Genomic DNA, 20,437 nt, shown 5'->3' on the forward strand with positions numbered 1-20,437 from the left:
ACTGGTCTCATCTGCTTATAGCTAAAGAGAAGCACACACTCACCTAGATTCTAAGCTGTAATTCACAAACTACCTGTGAAACCCTCAACACCTCAAGCCTATTATTTGAAGTTTGACTACAATTATTTTAAAACCAAGGCTCAAAGAATTCATGCAGATAAAGTTTCAAAAGCATGAGCTTATAATAAAACATTAATAAGCACAAGAAAAATTAAACAGTGAATGAGAGGCAGTGTAAGTAATAAAATTAAGAATCAGATTTTAAAAAGAAACTGGAATTCTAAGAGATAGATTAAAAATAAATATGATTAATGTGCTTAAATAAATAAAAACGGGTATTGAAAATATTATAAAGAAACAAGAGACTCAAAACTAACCAGGCATATGTGAAAATAATCAAACAAAATGTCTAGAATTTATATTATCATAAAAAATAAAAACAATGTATAGATTAAATAGCATCTTGGAACACAGCTAGAAAGACAGTTTTTGACTGGAAATAGAGCTAAAGAAATGACTCAGACTGCAACACAAAGACATAAGACTGAACAATAAGAAAAATTAAATGACATGGAGAAGAGAGTGAGAAAGTTCACTAGACACTTCATACATGTTTACTTTATTCTCACAACTAAGTGAAATAAAGATTTTTTTAACCCATTTTACAGAAAAAGAAATCAAAGCTCAGTAACAAAGGCACAATTCATATCCTTGTCTGACTCAGAAGACCATGTTCATGAAGTCATTAGTTTGTGGCCTTTGAACTTAGTGAAACTAACCAGTTCCCCTGGAGATAAAAACCATAAACATCTCATGTCCTTGAGGGGGGGAAATAAGACTTAAAGGTTTATTCTTTAGAGTCTAACAGTCTATGTTGAATGAGTCTACCAGATAATTACTAAATGTGTCACTAACCTATGCAAGGACTTTGCATATTTGTTATCACCCAAGATCAGTGGTTTTCAAAACAAAACGGAAACAGATGCGAATACAGAGTACAGACTGATGGTTGCCAGGGTTTGGAGGACTGGGTGAAAAAGTGAAGAGATTGAGAAGTACAGATTGGTAGTTGCAAAATAGTCATGTGGTGGTAGAGTACAGCATAGGAAGTATAGTCAATAATATTGTCATAACTATGTATGGTGATAGTTGGGTATTAGAAATATTAGGGGGAACACTACACTGTAAAGTATATGATTGTCTAACCACTATACTGTACATGTAAGCTAACTGGAAACAAAATAATTTAAAACAATAAAAATTAAAAAGGAAACACTTAAAAAAAAAAAAAAAAAAAAAAAAAAAAAAAAAAAAAAACTCAGTTGGCATAAGAAGTGTCTGGGAAGCCTGTTAGAAAATCCGGGCTCCTGGCCTTACCAGGATTGAAATTCTTAATTCAGTTTAAGGTGGGGCCCAAGATTCTGTATTTTTACCAAACTCCCTCGGTAATTATTTTATGCATGGTTTCCTAATTGCACCTAGAAAAACACTATTCTTTATCTTCTACTGCAGGTATTCTACATATGAAGTAATCAAAAAGCACACTATTCTTACCTGTAGTATGTTACGGTGGAAGTTGTCATAGCTATGAAAAAATGGAGCAAAATCAGGCTTCGGTACAGAGCTTTCTGGATTGCCTTCTTCTTCTTAGAAAAAGAAATAAAAGATAGAAAATTGTCACATTAAAAAGATTAGCTATAGGTATTATGTTTTTCAAAGTCAAAAATAATTTTATAAAGAACACACACATGAAAAAAACAAGGGTTCTAGTGAGGAACTCTGATGTGGGCTGTTTATAAATTATCATAAACAGAAGTGTTTGGAATTGAAAAAAACCTTGAAGATCATTCAACTTGATTTATACTATACACATGACCTGTCCAACAACTTTATGATTTTTTACCTCCTATTCTTTCCTTTTATTGACAACTTTAAGTCTTCTGAATTCTATCAGACCCAATATTCATGACATGCCAGATAAGATATGGCCTGTGTCAACGGCTTTAGGTATATCAAGGCATCTAAAATCTTCTCCACTCCTGGCTTACACAATTTAGTTTCATCTAATAATTAAGCTTTTAGCGAGGGCCCTTACCTAGATAATCTTTAAGCCTCATCTTTTATCTCTTCAATGCAAATGACACTGTTCTATCTCCCACTCATCCTTCTCCATTCTTTAAGGTTTTCTGATTTTCCCAATGATCAGTGTTTCTGCTACTGTACTAACTCAGAGCCCTCTCCACCCATGCTAACCTCACCTACCGTATTCCATAACTTCACCAATTCATGGACCTACAATCTCCACTAATTATAATACATGTCAATAAATGCTAGTTTCTTCTCTTCACAGAAAAATTTGAGACCCATGGCATACGTCTTTGATCCCTATTAAAAATGTTAAATGCCCTGGCCCGTGTTTGGTTGGGCATCTTCCCATGCATCTAAATGTTGCTGGTTCTATTCCCGGTCAGAGCACATGCCCGGGTTGCAAGCTAGATTCCCAGTAGTGGACACCCAGGAGGTAGCCGATGGATATGCTGCTTTCACATTAATGTTTCCCTTTCTCTCTCTCTTTTCCTCTTCTCTCTCTCTAAAAGGAAAAAAAAATCAATAAAATATTTTATGTTAAATCCCCTGATAAGGACAATTCTTTTTTTTTAATGTTTTTATTGATTTAGAGAGAGAAGAAGGGAGAGGAAGAGGGACATAGAAACATCGATGAAAGGGAAACATCAATCAGCTGTCTCCTGCATGCCCCCTACTGGGGATTAAGCCCATAAACTGGGTATATGTCCTGACCAGAAATTGAATCGGTGATCTCTTGGTTCTTGGGTCAACACTCATGAGTATGATACTAAAGAGGGAATGATAAGAGGGTGTATAACTCTATGGGAAATAGAAATATCATGGAAAATTAACTGGCCAACTGCACAACTGCTTCAAGATCAGTATTCTTAACCACTATTCTAGCCTGAAAACTCAATTCTAGTCACAGTTCCTCAAACTCAGAAATAGCCCATGTCACTCTCCCATACTGATGTCTAAAGTCATTTTCCCATTGACTTTCATCTGTTCCTAGTGACTTTCATCCCCTATACACCTTTTCAAAGAAATAAAAAAAGACATAAGAGTATCCATGTATTTTGAAGAAAAGAAAACCAATGCATTTTATCAATCAATCATAAAGGGCTTTCTAATTCACTATTACCAGTGAAATTGTTCTTGTTTTGTTTCTAGGGTGAGTGTCATATCCAATTATTCACTAAAAACCCCAGTGTCCAGCATAGTACTTAACTCACAATAGGGACTTGGTAATTCTTGTTAAACTGAACCCTATTCATTATTTAACTAATAATTATCAAGATCCTACTATGTATCCTGCTCTCTTTTTAGAGACTCAGAATACAGTATGAACAAGATAAACAAAGTGACTGTATTTTGTATCTTAATAGACTGGCTATAGGGGTTGACAACATGAAACCAATAATTTCATACATCTTTTAAGTACAATAAATTAGACTGGGTGATCAAGGAAAGCCTGCTGAGAAGGTAAAATGGAAGCCAAAATCTAAAAGATATCTCAGTCAGAGGAAACCAAGTACAAAATGAGGCAGGAAAGAATTTGGCATATACCAGTGGTCGGTAAATTCATTAGTCAACAGAGCCAAATATCAACACTACAGTGATTGAAATTTCTTTTGAGAGCCAAATTTTTTAAACTTAAACTTCTTCTAATGCCACTTCTTCAAAATAGACTCGGCTAGGCCTTGGTATTTTGTGGAAGAGCCACACTTAAGGGGCCAAAGAGCTGCAGCTTGCTGACCACGAGCCTATACAAATAACAGGGAGCCAAAGGTGCTTTAGTACGGTGATCAATGAATAGAGTAGAAGGAAATGAAGTCTGAGAGATAGGCAGGGCCAGATCATGTTGGGTATATGGTAAGGAGTTGGCATTATTGTAGTGGAACATGAAGTCTTTTAAACATATAAGTAACATGTTTTTAAAAGATCACTATGGCCGGGACCGGTTTGGCCTGCGGACTGAAAGGTCCCGGGTTGGATTCCGGGCAAGGGCATGTACCTTGGTTGCGGGCACATCCCCAGTAGGGGGTGTGCAAGAGGCAGCTGGTCGATGATTCTCTCTCATCGATATTTCTAACTCTCTATCTCTCTCTTCCTCTCTGTGAAAAATCAATAAAATATATTTTTTAAAAATCACTTTGGCTGTGAAAATACATCAAATGAGGAGAAAGTGTAAAAGCAGAGTGTCTAACTAGGAAGCTTCTAAGAAAGTAATAAATGATGGTATACCAATGTTAAGGCAATGGGGAGAAATGAATGGATTTCAGATATATTTTAGAGGTAAAGCCAAAAGGATTTGATGATGGATTGGGTGATGTGATGAGACAAATGGAGGACACAAGAATAATTTCTAGATTTTTAGCTTTAGTACCTAGGAGAATGATTGGTAGTACCAGACACCAAAATGCAGAAGCTAGGGGTAAGAGTATGGTAGGAAAGCCAATGGAGTGAGGAAGGATCAAGAGTTCCTTGGTCCCTTTCTCTCTTACTAGATATCCAAATGAAAAGGTCACATAAGAAACTCTCTTACCGGTTTAATAATGAGTATGATACTCAAGTATGGAACTCAGCTAGGTGTTCAGGGCTGGAGATAGATTTTAAAAGTGGGGGTCACTCACATCAAGGTAGCACTTCAAATTAAGGGACTGGATAAGATCATCTAGGAAATAAAGGTGTATATAGAAGAGAAAAGATCTGAGGACTGAGCCCAATATTTAGAAGTTGAAAGGGACAGTAAGGAGTGCAAAAAATGACAAAGAAAGAGTGGCCAATGAGCTAGGAGAAAAACCAGATGTGTTCTCCTGGAAGCCAAGAGAAAAGTGCTTCAAGAAGAAGGGACTGGTCAACTATCCAGTGTTTCATAAAGTTAAGAAAGATGAGGACATTTAAGGAATAAAAGTATTTAGCAATGTGTAGGTCACTGTTATTCCTAGGGAAAGTAGTTGTACTGTAGTGGTAGGTTGAGGAAAGAATGGGGCATGAGGAAGTTGAGACAGTCTATACACTCATTTCAACAATATTTTCTGTGAAGGGGGTACATAAATAGGTCAATAGCTAAAAGATATCATGGAGGTCAATAAAATATTTTTTATATTTGTATTGATTTCAGAGAGGAAGTGTGAGGGAGAAAGAGGTAGAAACATCAAAGATGAGAGAGAATTATTGATTGACTGCCTCCTTCATGCCCCCCCCCACACACACACACACTGGGAATTGATCCTGTAACCTGGACATGTACCCTTGACTGGAATTGAACCCAGGACCCTTCAGTCTGCAGGCCACTGCTCTATCCACTAAGCCAAACAAGCCAAGGTAAGAAAATATTTTTTTTAATGTAAGATATTTTTACAGCTTTATTACATGCTTATGGGCATAACCTGCTCAGATATTTTGAATTAAAAATACTTAAATATTATGAGTACTATTTTGCACCCCTGGTGCCATGTTTCACTTTCCAACATTCACCATATGCCTTCAAGTGCCTAGCATACAGAAATCCGCCTATTGCTCAGTATATCTCTTCTAATTCTTATTTCCTTATCCCACTTTTATATAAATGGCAATAACATTTTCAGCTTCAACCATAAACAAACTTATGAGTGCAGAGAAACTAAGTATCTATGTATTAGAAGATGTTTGAGAATATACTCTAGTAATTTATCCCTCTCAAAGATGTTTGAGCTATCTCACCACAACTAATTTTCAATATGGCTATCAAAAATCTATAAAGACAGATTGAGATGCTTAGATCAAACCTCCTTTCTTCTGTGAAAGATCAGCAGTGCTCTGCAATGTTTTTTCTCCCTCTTCTTTTTCAGGATAGCCATGAGCTTGCAGTAAGGCACGCAGTTTAGAAAAGAGGACTTTGCAGCTGCTCCTTTTATTTTCAGATAGAATAGCTGAAGCCCTAATTGATAGGGGAAAAAATCAGGGTTATTAATGGTAAAATAGGGCTGGAAATTCAGATAATAGAATAATGGTTAGGGAGAAATAAGAAGAGAGAAAGGGAAATGTTAATGTCGACATTTGAGCAAAAATCCAGTCCCTTAATCACTCATAGGACAGCAATAACTGTCAATATGAAAACAAGAAAATGAAAGCCAATCTTATTTCCCTTAAACTGTGAGGCTAAAGATAGGTACCAGAACTTCCATAGCAAAGCCCAACACAGTGTCTAACATTGTGGCCTAAGAATAATCCTATATAATAAAGAGGTAATATGTAAATTGACCCTCACACCCTCGCATCATAAGATGCTGCCCCACATCATCACAAGAAGTCCCTACATTGTCACAAGATGGAAAACAGGGGAGGACAATTGTGGGTGATCAGGCCAGCAGGCGAGGGCAGTTGGGAGGGACCAGGCCTGCAAGGGAGGGAAGTTGGAGGCGATCAAGACTTCAGGGGAGGGCAGTTAACGGTGACTGGACCAGCAGAGGAGGGCAGTTGGGGGTGACTAGGTCTGCAGGGTAGGATAGTTAGGGGGGATCAGGTCTGCAGGGGAGGGCAGTTAGGGGCGACCAGGCCCATAGGAAGGGCAGTTAGGGGCAACCAGACTGGCAGGGGAGGGTAGTTAGGAGCAATCAGGCCAGCAGGGGAGGGAAGTTAGGGATGAACAGGCCTGCAGGGGAGGGCAGCTCGGGAGGACCAGGCCTGCAGGGGAGGACAGTTGAGAGTGACCAGGCCTACAGGGTGGTCACTTGGGAGGGACAAGGCCTGCAGGGGAGAGTAGTTAGGGGTGACCAGCCAGCAGGAGAAGGCATTTAGGGGCGACCAGGCTGGCAGGGGAGGGTAGTTAGGGACAATCAGTCCAGCAGGGGAGGGCAGTTAGGGACAAACAGGCCTTCAGGGTAGGGCAGCTGGGGGTGACCTGGTCTATAGGGGAGGACAGTTGGGAGTGACCAGGCCTATAGGGGAGAGCAGTTGGGGGGGCAGGCCTTCAAGGGAGGGCAGTTGAGAGTGACCAGGCCTACAGAGGTGAGCAGTTGGGCAGGACAAAGCCTGCAGGGAGGGAAGTTAGGGGTGACTGGGCCAGCAGGGTAGGACAGATGGAGTGAGCAGGCCTTTAGGGGAGGACATTTAGGGGCAACCAGGCCAGCAGGGGAGGGCTGTTAGGAGCAATAGGGCCAGCAGGGGAGCATTTAGGCATCGATCAGGCTGGCAGGGGGGTGATTAAGGGGTGATCAGGTTGGCAGTCAGAAGAAGTTAGAGCAATCAAGCAGGTGAGCAGTTGGGAGCCAGCAATCGTGGATTTTGAGAGGGATGTCCGACTGCCCGAATTTTGTGCACTGGGCCTCTTGTCTATATAATAAAAGCCTAAGCAATCATTATGGCGGAATGACCAGAAGGACTAGTCGCTATGATGCGCACTGACAACCAAGGGGCAGACGCTCAATGAAGGAACTGCCCACTGGTGGTCAGTATGCAGAAACTGGGCTCACAGCTGGTAAGCACAGTTGCAGTGGCAGGAGCCTCTCCTGCATCTGCAGCTGCACTAAGGAGCAGCCAGCTGAGCATTAAGGAGCAGCATGCAGGCAGGCGGTAAGGAGTGAGGGGTCCCAGACTGCACAAGGGCTGAGAGACCCCTCCACCTCAGTGCACAAATTTCATGCACTGGGCCTCTAGTATAAAAAAATTAAATCCCAAATTAATTTGAATTTAATGGTTGGTGTTTGTTCTATCAAATACTCTTACCTGTTCTTACAAGAGTACTCCTGATTCAAGAAAATTCTTCCTAAATTATCTATAATTAATCAAGAGTCTCTCTCAAAGTCATTTCTCCTCAGAGAGCAAGTTGAGCAATAAAATGCTCATTGGGTTTTTATTTTTTTTATTTTATTTATTTATTTATTTATTTATTTATTTATTTATTTGTGTGTGTGTGTGTGTGTGTGTGTGTGTGTGTGTGTGTTTACTTTTAAAACACATAGATCATGCGTACTAAAAAAATTTTGGAAAAAACAAAACAAAAACATTTTATCTAGGCACCGAAATTACTTCTTATGCCTAAACTAAAAAAAAAAAAAGAAGGTAATTTATCTTCTCAAACATAAATTAAAGTTCTAGGCAAGCCAAAGCCCTAAAACAGACTTCTAAACCTATCAAGGAGTGTATACCATGTATAATAATACTAGTGGCCCAGTGCATGAAATTTGTGCATGAGGGGAGGGATGTTCCTCAGCTGGCCTGCACTCTCTCCAATCTGGGAACCCTCAGGAGATGTCCAACTGTTGGAGGATGTCCCTATGGGATCAGGCCTAAACTGGCAGTCAGATATCTCTCTTGTAATCCAGGACCGCTGGCTCCTAACCACTCACCTGCTTGTCTGCTCGCCCCCAAATGCCCTTTCCTTCCAGCCTCAAGGCCCCCAACTGCCCTCCCCTGCCAGCCTCATGGCCCCCAAATGCCCTCCCCTGCCAGCCTCATGGCCCCCAAATTCCTTCCCCTGCCAGCCTCATGGCCCACAATAACCCTCCCATGCCAGCCTCATGGCTCCCAACTGTCCTTCCCATTCAGTCTCATGGCCTCCAACTGCCCTCCCAAGCCAGAGGCCCTGCAAAGTCGGGTATGGAATGTTTGCCTCATCACTGGGGCATTGACACAAGCGCTCCCTGCCCCCAGGTGCTTCACAAGCATTCTGCCAGGCTGCTCACACTGCCTGCTTTCAGCAGCCACCCCCCAGGGACTGGGGGACTCAGGTGGGGCAGAGAGGATTGGATGCTGTTACCTTGTGGCTACGGGAGCCACCATCTTTGTGGTGGAGTGACAGTTAATTTGCATATTCCCTCTTTATTAGATAGGACAAGTATAATATGACCTTCCAGACAAAGCCTAGGTTGCAAGGGAAGCTCAGGTCCTGGATGCCAGAGGGAAGCTGGTGCGAGCAGCCAGGGAAAGGAAGGCCTACTCTTGTATGAATTTCATGCTGTGGGCCTCTAGTTTAGCTCTGGGAAGCCACTGTGTAAGGCATGTAGCACAGAGTTTGATGAGGGAAATGACAGATACATAGGAAATGTACTAAATATTATAATAGAGTTGGGGCTATGGGGTTATGGGAAAGCCACTGGAGAGACCAAATTTCCATGAGGGAGTCAAACTTCCCCAAGGAAATAGGATTTTTCTAGATGTTAAATGGGAACAATGGATGTGGTACAGGGCTTTATGGAAGTATCAATAAATTATGAATTCAAACCTGTTCTTGTCTTCTCTTTCATCCTTATCCATTATTCAATGATGCAACAGCGAATTCTGAAATCAAAGTGGAGCAACATTTTACTAAGAAATCAGTCTATGATGCATCACAGTAAAACAATAAGACTAATCAAATTTCTCAATGTCTTAGCAACTTTCCCTCAACAAATGCCTACTTCATTTAAAGATAGAATTTCATTAAGTACCAATAACCCACTTATATGTTAGGTAGATAATTAAAATCTACTTAACTGTGTTATCCCCAATGAATACTTGTCATAACATTGCAAATAAATTTATTTGAAAAGTTATAACATTCTGTGAAGTTATATAACTTAATCTAAAAAAAACACAAGTATTTGCAGTTTTAATACCATACTCTTAAATACCTTTAACTTTCCACTAACTTCAAGAGTACTTATTGTAATACAGACAGATGTGGGTTGAAAGCTTCATATCTAACCACACACAATACCATGACACAACAGACAGCCTGCATTTTAGTGTCAATGTCATAGAAATCCTGGGCATACAAAAAATGGCCATGAAATCACCAGCGTCCTCTGCTTTGAATTGTATAATTAGACTCACACATCACCTCAAGGTCAAAGCTTCAAGGTAGAAATAATGACATTCAAATACGTATATACTAAGTAAGAAAAAAAAACATTTAAAACATAGCAAACATCTTTTAAATACTCTTAAGAAAGTAAGGGAAAGTTCAGGGGTCAAAGAACACACTGAAATCCAGAGCCTGTTAGTACACCAGCCTATGCTGCTATGGGGATGGGGAGTCATAGCTACACAATTAGGGGCTTAGTTATTAAGGCCCTCATGGGTGAAGGAGAATCCAAGGAGGGAATTGAAACTAAAACCCAATACCTCCTCCTTACGTATATCCAAGACTTCCAGAGGATATAATTTCATTTTAAAATTGTCCCACCAACAAAGAAAGAAAACAAGGAAGTTTCTATTTCAGCATGCTCTCTAGGTAGGAAAAGAAGGGCATTACAAGACTGAATCAACTTTAGGGTTCCAGGAAAATCAAAGACAAACCCATTCTGGAGGAATTCTTTCTAAATCCAGTTTCCACTGAATTTTATCATATAAAGCACCACTGAAGATGACTTCATCATCCAAAATTAGTATTTATGTAAGGAAATAATTCACCATATATCAGTATTAGGAAACACACACACACACACAGCCATAGGAGACCTCCAAGAACTTCAAATAACTAAAATATCTGAAATCCATCCTATTTAATAAAAGCATAGTATGCAAATTGTCCCCTAGACCAGGGGGTGGGGCTTGCCCGGGGGAAGGGAGGGAGGCCCCGGCCAGTAGCTGTGGTGGCAGGCAGCCAGGGGAAGGGAGGGAGTACCTGGGCAGCCACTAGAGATCCTACCAGTGTACAAATATCATGCACTGGGGCTCTAGTTATAAAATAATTGTTTAAAAATAAAAAAGACAAACTAGATAGAATTTAAAATATGAGAAAAGACCAGGTAAACAAGAAAAAGAAAAAAAAAAGAAATTCTATAAAGGCATATTCAATGAAAGTAATTTCAAAATGATGGATTAAGCAATGTATTAAGGCACAGCAGTTTGGCTCAGTGTATAGAACATAGGCCTGTAGACAAGAGTCCCAGGTTTGATTTTGGTCAAGGGCACATGCTCAGGTTGTGGGTTTAATCCCCAGTAGGGGTTGTGCAGGAGGCAGCCAATCAATAATTCTTTCTCAACACTGATGTTTCTATCTCTCTCTACCTCTCCCTTCTTCTCTGAAATCAATAAAAACATTTTTAAAAAACATACACCAGATAAGAAAATTAGTAAAACAGATATGAGGAATTTTACCATATTACCTTTATAGCATGATAATAAAATGGAAAATATGAAATGATGTTATAAAACATGAAGACAGCTCTGACCAGTGTGGCTCAGTTGGTTGGAGTGTTTTCCCATCCATCAAAAGGTGGCAGGTTCAATACCTGGTTAGGACACATATTCAGGTTGCTGGTTCCCACTTGATGTTCCGCAAATAAATGTTTCTATCATCTATCTATCTATCTATCTATCTATCTATCTATCTATCTATCATCTATCTATCTCTATCTATCTCTACCTCTCTCTCTCTCTCTCTATCTCTCATTCTCCCTCTTCCTCTCTCTCTAAAATCAATTAAAATAACAACATAACCTCAGGTGAGGATTAAAAATCTTTTTAAACATAAAGGACACATAGGAAGACCTAATACATATCTAATAGGAGTTCCAGATGAATACAATAGCAAGAATGGAAGATAAGCAGTAAAGAGTTAATACTTAAATTTTTTCCAGAATAAAAAAATGTGACCAAATATAGATAAAATAAAACCACATCTAGTAATATCAGAACACAAAAGACAGCAAGACCATTGTAGGCAATCAAACAGATCAGAAATATCAAAGAACAATGTCATATAGACCAATGTTTCCCAACCTTCTCTCATGATGAGAATCACCTGGTGGAGTTGTTAAAACACAGATTCCTGAATCCCAACTAAGAAGTGCTAAACTAGAATTTTTGAGAACATATAGGTAAAATTGCATACCTAACTTAGTGCTCTGTATATAAAATCTGTCTTAGAGCACTAGTTAAGTATACAATTTTACCTATATGTTCCCAAAAATTCTAGTTTAGCTCTTCTTAGTTGGGATTCAGGAATCTGTGTTTTAACAACTCCACCAGGTGATTCTCATCATGAGAGAAGGTTGGGAAACACTGATATAGACCATATGCCCTGGCCCTAATGCAACTGAATTAGAAATCAAGAACAAAAAGACAAAATAAAACCTTTCTGTCTTGGATATTTAAAATAATAGCAACACCACCAACAAAATCTCCTAAATAGCTCTGGAAATCAGAAAATATTCAGAACTGAAGTATTGTAGGAATACTACATATTACAACCTATAATATGAAACTAAAGGAGTACTGAGAAAATTGCACTTTTAAATGCTTATTAGAAAAAAAGACAATAAGTGAGCTAAGAAATCAATAAAACAAATTATAAAAACAAGAGTGAAGCTAAAGAAAGGAAAAAGCAAGGATATAATAAAGATAAGACCAGAAAACAATTTAATAAACAATAAAGATATGCCCAGCTGCGTGGCTCAATCAGGTTGTCATGGTTCGATTCTTGGTCAGGGCACATGCTTGAGTTTCAGGCTTGATTCCCCACTAGGGGCTGTGCAGGAGGCAGCCAATTGATGTTTCTATATATCTCTCCCTCTCCCTAAAAATCAATTAAACACATTTTAAAAATAAAACAGCATTACTAGATTAATCAATAAATAAGGGAGAAGATATACTGTGGAATGAAAAGTGCATACTTATGAATAAAAGAGATGGAAAACAGCAGTATGATCAACTCTGAGTCCATAAATTTGAAGAGAGAGAAAACAGCATATTTCCCAGAAAAATGTATTTTACCCAAAGCTACATAAGAAAACAATGAAAATCTGAATAAAGCCTGCAAATGTAAAGAAATTAATTCAATAATTAGAAATTCATTAACAGATAGATAACCTAAGCAAACATAAACAAAACAGCCTCATTGTTTTCACAAATGGATGTTTCCAAACATTTAAATAACAGGAATTTCATCTTTTTTTCAAATTATACCAGAAAACATATAATGAGAGAAGCCACCCACCCAACTTTTTTTATTTTTTAAAATTTCTTTATTGATTATGGTATCACATAATTGTCCTCATCCACCATTCCCATCCCATCCCATCCCAAGTATTCCCCCACCCTCCTGTTGTCCATAACCACTGGTTAGGCTTATATACATGCATACAAGTCCTTTGGTTGATCTCTCCCTCTTTCCCCCACACTCCCCTACCTTCCCTCTGAGGTTTGACAGTCTGATCGATACTTCCCTGTCTCCTGTTCTGTTTTTGTTCATCAGTTTATGTTGTTCATTATTTCCCCTAGATGTGTGAGATCATGTGATACAAGAAATACAAAATGAGACAAGCCATAATGGTTATGCTGAGAGGCAAATGAATTAGTCTGTGGTAAGTGGTGGCCACCTCTACCTCGACCCTGCCACCTTCTGGACATCATTCCAGATGTCCTTCCTGATGACCTTCCAGATGAAGCCACGGTGGCAGGGTCGAGGTAGAGGTGGCCACCATGGCTGCCGGGGGCCAAGGTAAAGGTGGTTAGGGGCGATCAGGCAGGCAAACAGAGTGGTTAGGAGCAATCAGGCAGGCAAGCAGTTAGGAGCCAGCGGTCCCAGATTGTAAGAGGGATGTCCGACTGCCAGTTTAGACCTGATTCCACAGGGATTCCTGTGGGATCAGGATCACTATGGGATCAGGCTTAAACCAGCAGTCAGACACCCTCGAGGGGTCCTGGTTTGCGACAGAGTGCTGGCCGGGCTGAGGGGACCCCACCTCCACCCCTCCATGTACAAATTTCATGCACCGGACCTCTAGTATATATATAATGGGACTATAACATGAAATGATTTCTGTAATTAATCATACAGATACTTTCTAGTGTGGCAATTATGACATAGGTCATCAGTGCTAAATTGAGATAAGATCCACAATCAAAAGAATCTTCACTCTTAATCTCTCAGTATCAAAATTGCCAATACCAATTAAGTTATCTGTTCAAGCTCCATGACAATACCAATCTTCTAGTACAAGTGACTTGCAGAATCTGAATTATTACACTCTGCAGCTGGGGAAGGGGAGAAACTAGACAGAGGAGCAACAGATAATCAAGATCATGACTTTCTCTGGATACATAGCTAGGGTTGTAGAAAAGTCTTAGAATAAAAACTACAAAATTATAATCCAAGGAATTTACCTAACTATCTGAGGTCTGATGACTTTTCCAACAAATTCTTTCCAAATTCAGATAATTACGTGGACTCATCTACCCATGCCTGCCTGAGGATTTATAAAGTTAATGAAGTTCCACATGAAATGTCTATTCTTATCACATTCTTCAATTTGAAAAAGATGAACATTTATCTAGGACTGCAGTTTCAAGCTCCCTTCATCCTTCCTCCGGAGAGTACATTTCTAATTTCACGGAAACTCTCAGCATTTATGACACTCCCCAGTTGATTTTTCATGTTTTTTAATCAATGGAGGAAACTGAAAAGTATGTTTGCAAAGAATCTGTATTATGAAGAAATACCTGTTATATTAGCTAAGAAAGGGGTCACAGTGTTGTATATGCTGTATCAATCAGCCTAATCATATAAAACATGATACACAAATGAATAAATAAAGTATGATGTAGAAAGCAGAACTAGAGAAATAAAACATTCAGAGGTGTCTTTGGGTGATGCAACTATGGGCAATTAAAAATACTTTTTTTGCATTTTTTTCTTTTCTTTTATAGTTTTTCTTGTTGTTGTTGCACTTTCAAAGTTTAATATAATTAGTATGTCTGACATTCAAAATTGAGAAACACCTCTCAAAAATATAGGAGATAGTATTGAACAGTGAAGAATATAGCCTTTGGAATCAACTGGACCTTGTTTCAAATTCCAACTCTACCTCTTTATAGTTGTGTGACTTTTGGTGAGTTCCTTCACCTTCATAAGTCTCAATTATCTCAACTGTAAAATCTTGGTTTTAATATCTACATGTGAAGGTTTTGTGAGAATTAAGTTCATGTATATAAAGTGGCTGGCAATGAATCAGGCACATAGTAGTCATTTAATAAATTGTAGCTTTAATTACAACTACTAATATTAATACCAGTACAAAATCTAAAAGACTGTAAGATGCACTCTAAGAGAGGGAAGCAATGGTAAATATTTGGAAATAGGTTTCTTTTAAAAATGTATATATTTTCATTAATTTCAGAGAGAAAGGAAAAGGGAGAGACAGAAACATCAATGATAAGAGAGTATCATTTATTGGTTGCCGCCTGCAAGACCCCTACTGGGGATTGAGCCATAAATCTGGGTATGTACCCTGATCAGGAATCGAACCATGACCTCCTAGTTCATAGGTTGAGTCAGGCTGGGCTGGCAAGAGGTTTCTTCATACCATTTGTGGCGAGAATGGGAGAACTGTGATATCAATCTCCATGCAGTGAGACAGCTGGGTAAATAACATGTCATGAATAAGTGGTGTCTCAGGCCTACATACAGAGTCGGGTTATAATGACACCTAACATATGCCCTCAGCGTGGGTAACATGTGACAGAAGAGCATGACCCTATAGTAGCACTGAGCTGCACAGAAGTGACATTCTTCTCCAGCAGCACTCAGTAGCCCATATACTATAGGAATGGAGGAGGAAGAAGCTCAGATGTACCCTTAGTCAGAGTTTTTCTGGGCATGTAGTAGAACAAGAAGCTCTAAGGATAATGGCCAGAAAAAGAAGATGAAATTTTGGACTATAATACAAAGATTAACTAAGTCAAGAAGTTGTGGACAATGATGGGAGAGGTTCATTGAGAAAAAAAGTACAGTAGTCAAGGAACTGGAATAAATTTGAGTTGGGCAAAGAATAGGGGTATTAAAAATATCACAGAAATAGCAGTAGAAGAATAGAAGGCTCTGGCATAATTGGAGAGAATCAGTTGAAAATGATACTTGTAGTTTCTGGTGATACCAAATGCAACCATGAAAAATACTATTTCAAAGAGAGTGAGAGTAAGAAAGAGCACATCTTCACTCTTCCACACACAAAGAGGCTGAAGTTAACTAGTTAGTACTCTATAACCAGGAACAGCTATCCTTTCTGTGGGGTTGCCTGAATCCTAGGCAGTCACTGGCAGACATATGAGCTATTCAACAGATTTAGTTCTATTTCAGCAGCAGCCAGAAACCAGAAAGGTCCTCTCCTGATCAGTCTGTGCTCCCCCAACCCACCCCCCCAACCCGTCTATTAGTCAATTCAGCTTACTGACAGAGAAAAGGAAACCCTTGTGGCCTTCACAGTGCAATAGTGGCCAGAAAGTGTTTGGTTCGTGTAAACATCATTTAAAATGTTTATATAGAATTTTAAAGAAACCCAGAGAGGATCTGAAGAAAATTGGAATGTAGAGGTGAATATATCTTGGACCATTTTTTTTGGGTTACGATATTTATTTATTTATTTATTTATTTATTTATTTATTTATTTATTTTAAAGTAAAAACCTCAAAGTATTTAAAATGCCATTGTGGAAGATAGTCGGCCACATATTTATAGTTATAAAATTTTCTGTGCATTATCAGGAATCAACACTCTCTATACAGAGATACACATCACATTTTATAAACAAGTAATTAAGGAAAGTGGTCTTTCAAATCTCAATATGATTCTGGGGATTTTTTAAAGCTATAAGATCATGTTATCTCACTCATATAAGGTGTACTAAATATGTTTAATCAGTGAGAAATAATAAACATTTACAATTCTCATGTAGACAGTAATGATATTAAATATGTATAGCATATCAACCAAGTTAGTGGAATTTTCGAATTTATTTTCAATCAAATCTTTCTTCAAAAATTGTAACTCATAAAACTGTATTTTATCAGTTACTCATCCATCTTAAGGAAACATAATTTTCCATTGAATAAAATCAAGAATGGAAATTAACCAGAATGGACTATGTAATATGTGTGCCATGTATCACACCAAATAAGCCAGGAAGGGGAAAGTGGCAAAGTCATCCTTCAAAAGATATCCAGAAGCATGACCAGGCTTCTGGATTCCTTTGGAGTATCCCTAGTGAGTGGCTTTTCTTTTCACAAACCTGAATTCCTTCAGCAGGCTCTCACTGCACAGGCATGAGCCCTGGCCTGGGTGAGGGCGGTGATGGGGAAGCCAGGCAATGAAGGAAATGAGCCATCTGCACAGAAGCACACACACCTACACAGGTAAAATGTCCACTGTTTCCTAGACCAAAGCTGAGGCTCATTCTGTGGTCCCTTCTGAGAACAGGGTCAAGTCAGTTTTGTTCATTATTGTATTCCTAGCACCCCAAACTGTTCCTGGCAGAAAACCCATGCTGAATAAATGTTGGGTGAATGAATAAATGAAAGAAGAAACACTGAGTTCTACCTGGAAAAATGCTGATGAGCAGCCAAAGATTAATAAATACCTCTCGCCCGTCTAATCCTATTCTTTAAAAGACAGACAGGCAAAAAAAAAAAAAAAAAAAAAAAGACAAACCCAGATCCTCAGAGAAACAATGTCATCTCCGAAGGGGGAAGGTCAATGGTCAATTGGGGAATAGAGGAATAGAGAAGACATTGTACTATTATTTGTAATACTTTAAACAATAATAAAAAATAAAATAAAAAGTGTTATCTCCTTGGTTTCACACTTTTGGGAATTCCATATGGCATGTTCTCCTAGCCTGAGGCAATAAGGATTATTATGAAGCAAAAAGTTTCTTACAACCTTCAACATTTTGGCCAAATATTGTATGTTTCTACAGGGCCACTAAAAACTGAACCTGACCCTGAAAGAGATCAGCAATCCAATAAATTCCTAATCCTCTTTTTATTCCTTTAAGTCTCTGGATCTTCTACAAAATCCTTCCGTAGTCCCACAGGCTCTAAAATTTCAGCAGTTTATTCAATCCCTGTCCCCTCTACACCTGGGCAGCACACAAGTTTACAGGGAAGAATGACACCTATGTAAGTCCATTGATTCAAGGCAAGGGGTTCAGCACTACTGGACTAGAAACTTCACAGAAGGTGGCATCTAAGATAATTGCATAATGGATGCAGAAGACCTCAACTGGTGAATGGAGAGAAAAGGACACTGCAGCAATAAAACAGCCTGAGTAAGGACACCGAGGTGGAACATCACAATATGGTGATATCAAATTGTTCTTACCGCTTCCTAGTGAACTTTGACCTTTAAGGGCCCCTCATCTATAAAATGGGTATAATAAAGCACCATTCATTACACAAGGCTGTTGGGATGATTCACTGGAATAATGTATAGCAAAGTGCCTAGCTTGGCCTACTGGCAGATACAAAGTAAGGCCTCAACCAAACTTCAGTAAGAGTCTGGAGTAAAATAATGGTTACCAGGGAGAAATGCGGAGGTATCATTTAATGGAGACAGAGTTTCAGTTTGGAATGATAAAGTTTGGAGATGGAGAGTGTTGATGGTTGCACAGTACTGTTAATTAACTCAACTGTATGCTTTAAAATAGTTAAAATGGTAAATTTTATGTTATGTACGTTTTACCACAATAAAAAATGCAAAATATAAAAAAAATAAAGTGCAAGGTCTTCCTAGCAAGCAGCACATTGTGACTGAAATAAATATTGGGAAGGTAGGCTGAGACCAGAAGCAAAGAGCTTTGAATGTCAGGCTGAGAAGTGTGAACCTGATCTACCTTAGTGCTCCCTGGAGACTCTTGGAAGGATTATGATTTGAATTGGATTTTAAAAAGATATCATTGATATTTATTTTTATAAATATAACCCTGTGGCTCTTGCTGATTTGGCTCATTGGATAAAGCATAGGCCCACAGACTGCAGGGTTCTGGGTTCAATTCTCGGTCAAGGGCACGTACCTAGGTTGCAGACTCGATCTCTGGCCCTGGGTCAGGGTGTTTGCAGGAGGCAACCAATAGATGTGTCTCCTTCACATTGATGTTTCTCTTTCTTCCCTATCTCTCTCCCTCTCTTCCATTCTCTCTACTAGTAAATATAAATGGAAAAATATCCTCGGGTGAGGATTAACAAATAAATTAAAAAAAAATAACCCTGTGGATGGATTAAATGATTAGAAAATAAATTGAGGCTGAAAGGAGGGATGCCCATTAGACTTCCACTATTTAAAGTGTGGTCCCCAGCCAAGCAGGGTTGATCTTACCTGACTGCAAATTCTCAGCCTGCCCAGATCTTCTGAATCAGAATCCTTGTGCTACAAAATTTTAGGTAATGACCATGCACGTGAACCTTTGAGAAGCACTGAATTTGAAGACCAGGGGAGTCCAAATATGAGAGGTTGAGTACTTGCAGTGGAACTTTCACAAAAATAGGTGGAACCATAATCATCAATATTTATGGAACTTACTATATGTAAGCTAGGTTCTGTGTATTTCAAACACCACCAGTCAACCCTCAAAACAGCCCTGTGCAATAGGTACTATTTATTCTCATTTCCCACGTGGAATGTTAATTTGCCATGAAAAAGAGGAAAATCGTGTCATTGGCAACAACTTGGTTATGCCTTGAGATTATTATGTTAGATGAAATAAGTCAAACAGAGAAAGACAAATACTGTGTGATATCAGTTATATGTGTAATAAAAAAAAAAAGAAAGAATAGAAACAGAGCACATTGGTGGTTGCCAGAGGTGGGGTCTAAGAAGTGAGGAAAATGGATGAAGGTGTCAAAAGGTATAAACTTCCAGTTATAAAATAAATAAGTCTTAGGGATATGTATAGCATGGTAACTATAGTTAACAGTACTGTATTATATATTTGAAAGTTTCCAAGAGAGTAAATATTAAAAGTTCTCATTACAAGGGTGGAAAAAGTGTATAACTATGTTTGGTGTAAACTTAGTGTGGTAATTATTTTATAAAATATACATATATCAAGTCATTATGTTGTGCACCTTTGGGGATGAACAGGGGCCACATGCTAAACCTGACAAGCTCAGAGAAGGCCTGCATGGTGGCCTTACAAACTCAGACCTAAAATAACCATAAAAGATGGTCTGAAATTAAAAACTGTTTAATATAAAGCAGTTCATTGTGGATATTCATGTCTTGGGCTAGAATCTTCCCTGACAAAGGTCAATTTTCACCTTAATTAAGCCTGTCTATTGTCTTATTACATCTGTAATAGCACACCTTTGGAATGTCAAAGTAATTTCCTTTTTCCAGATCCCTCAAAGCACAGGTACCACACCAGTGCAGAGTCCACAAATCCCCTCACTGTTATTGAGTTAATTGTTGACTGTTAACTATCCTTCACCCACCTATGTAAAAGAAGTATGTGTCTATCATTTTACTTTTCACCCAATCCCAGAGGTTTCCCTGGAGTTGCTTTCTTCTGCCTCCCTAATCTTTCACCAGTGGATTTCATATAACCCACTTACATCTCCTATTTTGACTATAATGTATAAAATAAGATGCATAACTGCCATTCTCTGGAGCATTTTCTCAATTCATTGA

The sequence above is a fragment of the Pipistrellus hanaki genome (genome assembly GCF_964339955.1).
Source record: "Pipistrellus hanaki genome assembly, chromosome: X".
Classification (NCBI taxonomy): domain Eukaryota; kingdom Metazoa; phylum Chordata; class Mammalia; order Chiroptera; family Vespertilionidae; genus Pipistrellus; species Pipistrellus hanaki.